This window comes from Dermacentor silvarum, chromosome 1, assembly GCF_013339745.2.
Source record: "Dermacentor silvarum isolate Dsil-2018 chromosome 1, BIME_Dsil_1.4, whole genome shotgun sequence".
NCBI classification, from domain to species: Eukaryota; Metazoa; Arthropoda; class Arachnida; order Ixodida; family Ixodidae; genus Dermacentor; species Dermacentor silvarum.
The window spans coordinates 433685596-433692288 of NC_051154.1; the positions used below are offsets into that span (position 1 = coordinate 433685596).

At 47.0% G+C, this 6693-nt stretch overlaps 1 non-coding gene across 1 annotated transcript; it reads left to right on the plus strand.

Annotated features, from left to right (window-relative positions):
* The first annotated feature begins 4085 nt into the window (after positions 1 to 4085).
* On the plus strand, positions 4086 to 4167 carry Trnas-aga (transfer RNA serine (anticodon AGA)). The gene has a single exon. It is a non-coding gene; the product is annotated as a tRNA-Ser (tRNA).
* Positions 4168 to 6693: the final 2526 nt, after the last annotated feature.

Below are 6693 nucleotides of genomic sequence, written 5' to 3' on the forward strand. Positions count from 1 at the left end.
GACGGTCGCGTGGTTATCTTTGTGACAGCATAATGTGCAGATTGTGTGCTTAAATACTATATTTAACAGCAATGAGGAATTGCGATGGAAGCTACCGCTGGCGTCAGCCAATCAGGAGCGTTGTCTATTCCTTCTCGGGGAAGTATCGAGTGACAAAAAACGCCTCACAGCCTCCACTCCGCTGCAAGGTAATTGGGAAACTTAGTTTAGGACGTCAGAAACATTCTTATTTTGGCACGCACGATGTAAGCATCACTTTCCATAAGAAAATATTAGCTGCGTTTGTCTTTAAACCTGAACTTAACAAAGAGTGTAGACCAGTTAGTAAAGACGGCGGCTGATGTACCATCTGTGAATATTCGTAGTGCATAGGAGAAGCGTCCCACCTCGTTACGTGTAGCACCTCGCACCATGCGTAGCGCTGTATTGCACATTCAAATGCACAAGTTTTATAGGAAGGCAACACACAAAGAAATTATGACTCTATAAGTGGTATAGTTCTGTTTTTCGCCCATGTCGTGCGGTGAAGTCTATTGACTATCGTGTAAGCCGTGGCAATTCTTAAGTACTATCAGCAGCAATTCAAACGCAAACAAATCGATACCGCCTAGGCTGCGTTACTGCGTTTCCGGCTTTGCCTGTAGTTGTAAAATAGACCTAATTGTAACAGTGGCATCTGGGTACGCAGAATTCTGAAAGTCCGGCTACAGAACAATTGTTTGCAACCCTCCTTGGTGATTGCAAATAACAAGTGTTCCGATTAGGATGTTCTTGTTCGCGTTTCAATTCATACTGACGGGACATTGAACTTGAACCACGAGTTAGAATTTGGCGGCAACGTCTCCTTCACCTGGGACGATGATAATGCTGCTAGTGTCGGAATGCGACTGCCTCGGGCGAGAATCGAACGCATAACTGCGTGCTCAGCAACAGAGCGTCCTGTAGTACTGAGTCACTGCGGCGCACGACAACGGTTTCCTTCATCGCAGCCAGCGACGAAGCTGAGAGTAAGGGAAGGGCCTTACGCTTTGTTTGGAGCGTCGCCGTCGCCTCAGGTCCATCGGCATCATTGACCACGGAGCTCGATCGCCTCCAGGTGCGGGCGCAGTGCTGGGCGAAATCCCTGGAACAGAACCGAACAGGACGCTGCGTCGTGCCTCTCGTGGTTCAGCGAGCATCTGCGCGATTTCGGGGGCACGCCTTGCTCGTGGCACGCTCTCGCGGGGTTGCTTCACGTGGCGCGAGAATTTAACCCATTCTCGAGACTGCCGACGCTGCATTGTTCTTTGTAGCAAGTTCTAATCGAAAAAGACAAAGAACCGAAGTACCGCTAGGTCAAGCCGTGTGCGCGCGGATTATGTTTTATATGAAATGGCAGACTGACTTGCCAAAGCTTCCCTGGATGGCCCGGCAGTACCACTTTGCCGGTTACGGCGTACGTCTATTATCAATGCACATAAAGCTATGTCTTAAGCTTCTAAAAAATCCTACATTATGGAATTCTGACATCCAGCATCTGCAGCTCTCCTGGAATTATCAAAGGCGTCCACCAAAGCGCTATGATGTTGCCCCAAAAAGATTGAGATGCCGCATTCTGCATTAAAATTTTTATTTGCACAGGCCGGTCTGACGTAATCGCTTCTCTGTCATTTCTATAAGGATCCAGAGGGAATTGATTATTTCTTTTTGTTATTTTGTCGATTCTCCATACAAAGAAGAAGAATTCTTTAGGCTCGGTTTCACCAACTCGGACTCTTATTGGCTTCCCTTTTAGCTTCACTATCTATCGGGCCTCGGCTCTAGGCTTCAGCCACTCAGCCAAACTCCACGTTGCCTTGAAACGTGGAGTTTCAATGGCAACACAAAGTGTAGTATATGATGCTTCTTTTTTTTGCACATTCTCATGCAAATTAGGAGTTTTATTTCATTCATTGTCGAGAGAATTCTGCATGATTTGTCTTCTTTTTCGTTTTTTTAACTCCTTTATTACTTTTCATTTATTCCTTTATTATTAGTTGCCTTAAATTTACCGCCCGCTTCTTTAACCATCTCTCATTGGGGCATGTGCCGTAATACGAAAATCATCATCAAGCCATGCACTCGAAAACGAGTGGTTTGAAAATTTCCTTTAGGAAAATAGTTACTGGGTAAGTTTTGCTTCATAATTACCAGCCAAATGAACGGAGATGGAGGAGGTAAACCGAAAATTGTGGTAGCTGGGAGAGTGACATTATAAATGTGTAGCCGTTTCGCCCGCAAGACGAAGCATTAATAGCGATAGCAAAGTTAAAACAGGTACACGAACTAGGTTTGTATTTTTATCAGCCGTGTAAATTGCAGTAAATATTGGGTTACTAAATAAACAAGCATGGTGTCACACACGCACAGACAAACGTGAACTGATGTCACTCGTAATAATTGTTCACGTGTTCTACAAAGGCGACTCTGGCTAGAGTGGTCATACAATGAAATTTTCATATTTTCCTCTTCTGGTTATGTGACCTCGCGGAAAAGTGGCAGGTCACGTGTACGTGCGACTTCAGCGCAAGCAAGCAAAAGAAAAAGGGCAAGTTGCAACTGATTTTGTACAAAGCAGTGACTACTTGTGCCCCTTGCAGCAGCAGTCGTGACCGAGCTGAGCAAAACTGCTGCGTTATGGCAAGGGCAGTCTCCACACCTTTCTTTTCAGCACAGAAGAAGGCTATGTCATCTGCATAGGCAAGTACCCGGATCTCATTGGATAACAATCTGATCCCATGAAAGGTATGATCCTTCAAAATTCGTTTTGCTCAGCTTCTGGTGCAACTGTGAACTTTGAGAAGAGTTCCGGATTTTGGTTCGGTCAATGGTGTACAATGCCAACTCACTTCGCAGGTATTCAGTGGAGGCAAGACTTTAGGTACTTAGGTGTACCCCTCTCTCAATATCGCAATAGTAATCCTCACTGGTCAACGGAAGTTGCAGAAGTACAACATAAGGTTAACAACTGGCAGGGGCGGCAGTTGTCCATATTTAGCCGAGCTGAAGCTTGCAATCTGTTTCTAGCAGCTCGACTTATGTATGTCCTGCAGGTATTACACTGCTCGCGACTTAGGTTGCAAGCTTTCCATCGTGTGTTTGCTACCTATGTATGGAGCTCACGTGTGGAGGCCATGCGGCGTGATAACCTTTTTCTTCCTCTTGAGAGGGGTGGTCTTGGCCTAGTTCACCTTTTTGTTAGGCAACTTGTCTCCCGGGTATTCTTCTTACGTGATGTAAACAGTCCTTTTCTAAGAGAGATGTTACAACTTCGATTAATGAATTACCTTCCAGAAATAGCTGTGTCGCCATCTGTCAGTGATGCACCACCTGCTCCTTGGGGCTTCTTGAAAGAGGTTGTTGAAGGCTTTCACTTTCTTAAAGCTCGCTTTAGCTTGGATTATATTTTCACTGCATCCCGTAAAGAAATTTCTGCTGCACTGATAGATACATTGTTTCCTGTTCCCCATTATCGTGCGCCTTATTTGGAATGTTGCTACTTAGATGTACTCAAGCGTGTCCGTCGAATGATCATTCCTCCAGGGATCAAAACTTTTTTCTTTAACTTACATTCGGCAACCCTTCCTGTCAAAACCTGGTTAGAAAAAAGGGGCTGTTTCGTGCCGCGGTCTACAAATTGCCGTTTGTGTCCACATGCTGAAACGATTGATCACTGTTTTGTCGATTGTAGGGATGCCGTGTTCTTCTGGGACATTCTCCAAAGAACACTTAAAAAAGACTTAGACATCACACCATACACAATTCGTTTCTTACCTTTTAAAGATCCCTGTGACCCACCATATGACGTGTTCGTAGTACTTGGTCTACATAGTCTTTGGCGCAGTAGAATGTGTGACAGGCACGCTGAACCACCGCGAAGCACTCGGTCGTTTTTTCGGGAATCTGCTGCCTACGTTCGTAGTGTGTACGCTGCTCAAGAAACAGCGCCGGACTGGATGCCTTTATTGGACGCGTGCACATGCTTGCCTGACTTTTGAATATGTACCTGTAGCGCCTTGTTTCTTGTATTGCTGGAGAGTCTGCTCCCATGTAATGAAGAAAAAAAAGTCGTCGTGGCCGAGCGGTTAAGGTGATGGACTAGAAGTCCATTGGGGTCTCCCCGCACAGGTTCGAATCCTGTCGACTGCGTGTTTTTCTTTCATTTTTTAATGAACCAGCATGCCTTTATTCTGCATTTTTGCAGGTGAAGCCAATCTCTTCCATTTAGTTCTATCTTTCACATTACATAATGATAAAAATAAATACTCCGGCATAACCCATGTCAAAATGACTGTCGACGTTAATGCGACTAGAATTCAAGCAATGTAACGGCATACCTCACTGCTGAAGCCACCTATATTTAGAATGTGTAGGGGTCATTCTGAGATTTCCATTACTTAGACTATATGCGACATATACTGTCTCTCTTGGAAGGAACAATCTTGCTGTGACTCGCTTGCCAGGGTCGGCCATGACCATGGCGACGGCTGTAGACTGACGACACAGCGACTGTCTGTAGAACGCCAGCTCCTGATAACAGTCCCAAAGTGAGTGTGTGATTCCCGATTGCTATGGACTTCAGTGTTATGCTGAGTATAGCACTGGAATCAGCCCATTCCAGATGTCCCTGTGCTGTGACCAGAGGCGAGATACGTCCAGCACTTATAAACGGCCTCGACCACCGCAAACCAGAGCGTTCGGGTACCCCATGTCACATGTGCGCGCTCTCTCCTGAGAAGAGAAGTGTGGGAGCCGTGATGACGAGAAACGTCGTTGCATGCCTTCGACCGTCGTGTCGCGGCTCGCCACGACCGGTTACGACGCCGGATCCTGGAACCTTGCGCTTAGAGAGTGACGTTTCGATGTGGTTGGTGACGGAGTGCTGACTGGCAATGGGCGGCAGGAGATTAGGTGGTCGGGCAGACACGAGGTGCCACTTTTGCAGGCAGTCGGTCATTAACGGCGCAGTAATGAGAACCGCAAAGCTAGCGAGCTCAAGGCATGTACTCAAACAAGCGCCCGTCTTGTGCTTCACGTGTTAAGAACTTGTTTTGCTTCACGTGGTAAGCGCTCTTTAGCTTCACGCAAAAAACGCGTCTATTTTGCTCCATGTTCTCAGCGCTCCTCTTTCGCTTGATGCAATAACTGTCCCTCATTTGCTTCACGCGTTAAGCCCTTCACCTTTGCATCAAGTGATAAGTGCTCCTCTTTTGTTTCACGCACTAAGCGACCTGGACTTCACGACTTCCGACCTGGAACATTCCACATCGCTTAGGAACTTGCAAACAGTACGAGAGATGCGGCGCTCTTCACCTTTGAAACTGACACGAACAGACGACATACGACTATTCCAATACGGGCTTTATTATTTTTTTTTTGCTCGCCGCCAGCCCCCTGTAGCAGACAACGCACGCTGCGGAACCGTTCTACTGACCACAGCGCCAATTTTGCGTCATGAAGCGGAGAAGCGGTGAACTACGATCCAGACGCGCCGGTCGGCACACCTACCCATCTGGCCACCGTACCAGGGATGTGACATGTGCGCCGCGTAGTCTTGGGGCGCTGTGACGTAAAATGATTCCAAACTGTTTTGATTCCAAACTCCTGACGTCAAATTTACGTAACCACAGACGCAAGCATCGGGCGGTGACCCGCAGCGTTGTCTGAACAACCCGACCAAACACTCTCCTCGTTTATAGGAGGTCACCTTTGTTCGCTTTCAAAACCAATAACACTGTCTACACTCAGCGGTTTTTGTTATCTAATTGTCTGACAAGAGGCGAGGAGGACGCTCTAGTGGAGACCGTTTGGATGGGGCCGAGCCAGCACAGTAAAAATAGATAACCGCTTGCCGAGGGTGGTGCCGGCTTCTCCGATTAGTCCGCTTCGCCTTACTTAGGTTGCGGTGGCCGGTTGAAAATCGCGGCGGCGTGCAACGGAAGGAAGAGTTGGCATAGCGATGTCATATGCATGCCGAAAGGGCTCGATAACGTTTTGCCGCCACGCAAAATGTTTATCATGCGAAAATAAATACATGCTGACCATCAGGTGCGAGTAGCAAGGGCCTGAGAGATCGGCGGTCAGCCATCTTCTATTCCTTTCAGAACGGGGTTGTCTATGGCTATTCAGAAAAAAATTTCAGTTTTGTTCGGCATATTGCATTTTTTTAGCGTACACTTCACTTCGACGTGGTTAGTTTTCACGGTGTTGTGAGGTCGCGTGACAGACAGGCGAAGTGGGTGTAGCCAGAAAACATTCGCCAATAGCAGAGGGCTAATGGTGGAAAGGCGTCGAATCAGGCATGATTATTTTTCTTTTGTGCGGTTTAATCATGCATAATAAATGTGCACACGTTATATCAGATGGGGAGCTATCGCGGTTTTTGTGACGTCGTGTGACAGACAACGATGTTGGTTCCTCACTAACTGCCCCAAACGTTGCCGATTCGTACCACCTGAAATACAGCTTTCTGCCCTAAGCATGTTTTAAAAGGCACATACATTTCGGCAATGGTTGCACCGGTATCCACAACAGTTCGATGACATGCAGACCATCGACAGGAATTGGCAGTTCGTTTTTGAGAATGAGCACAGCAGGTATCTCTGTCGGTATCAAATCTTCAGCGACCTAAACCTCATCGGCCGTGCTACCTAGTTTTCCAGCGGCGAAGGGGAC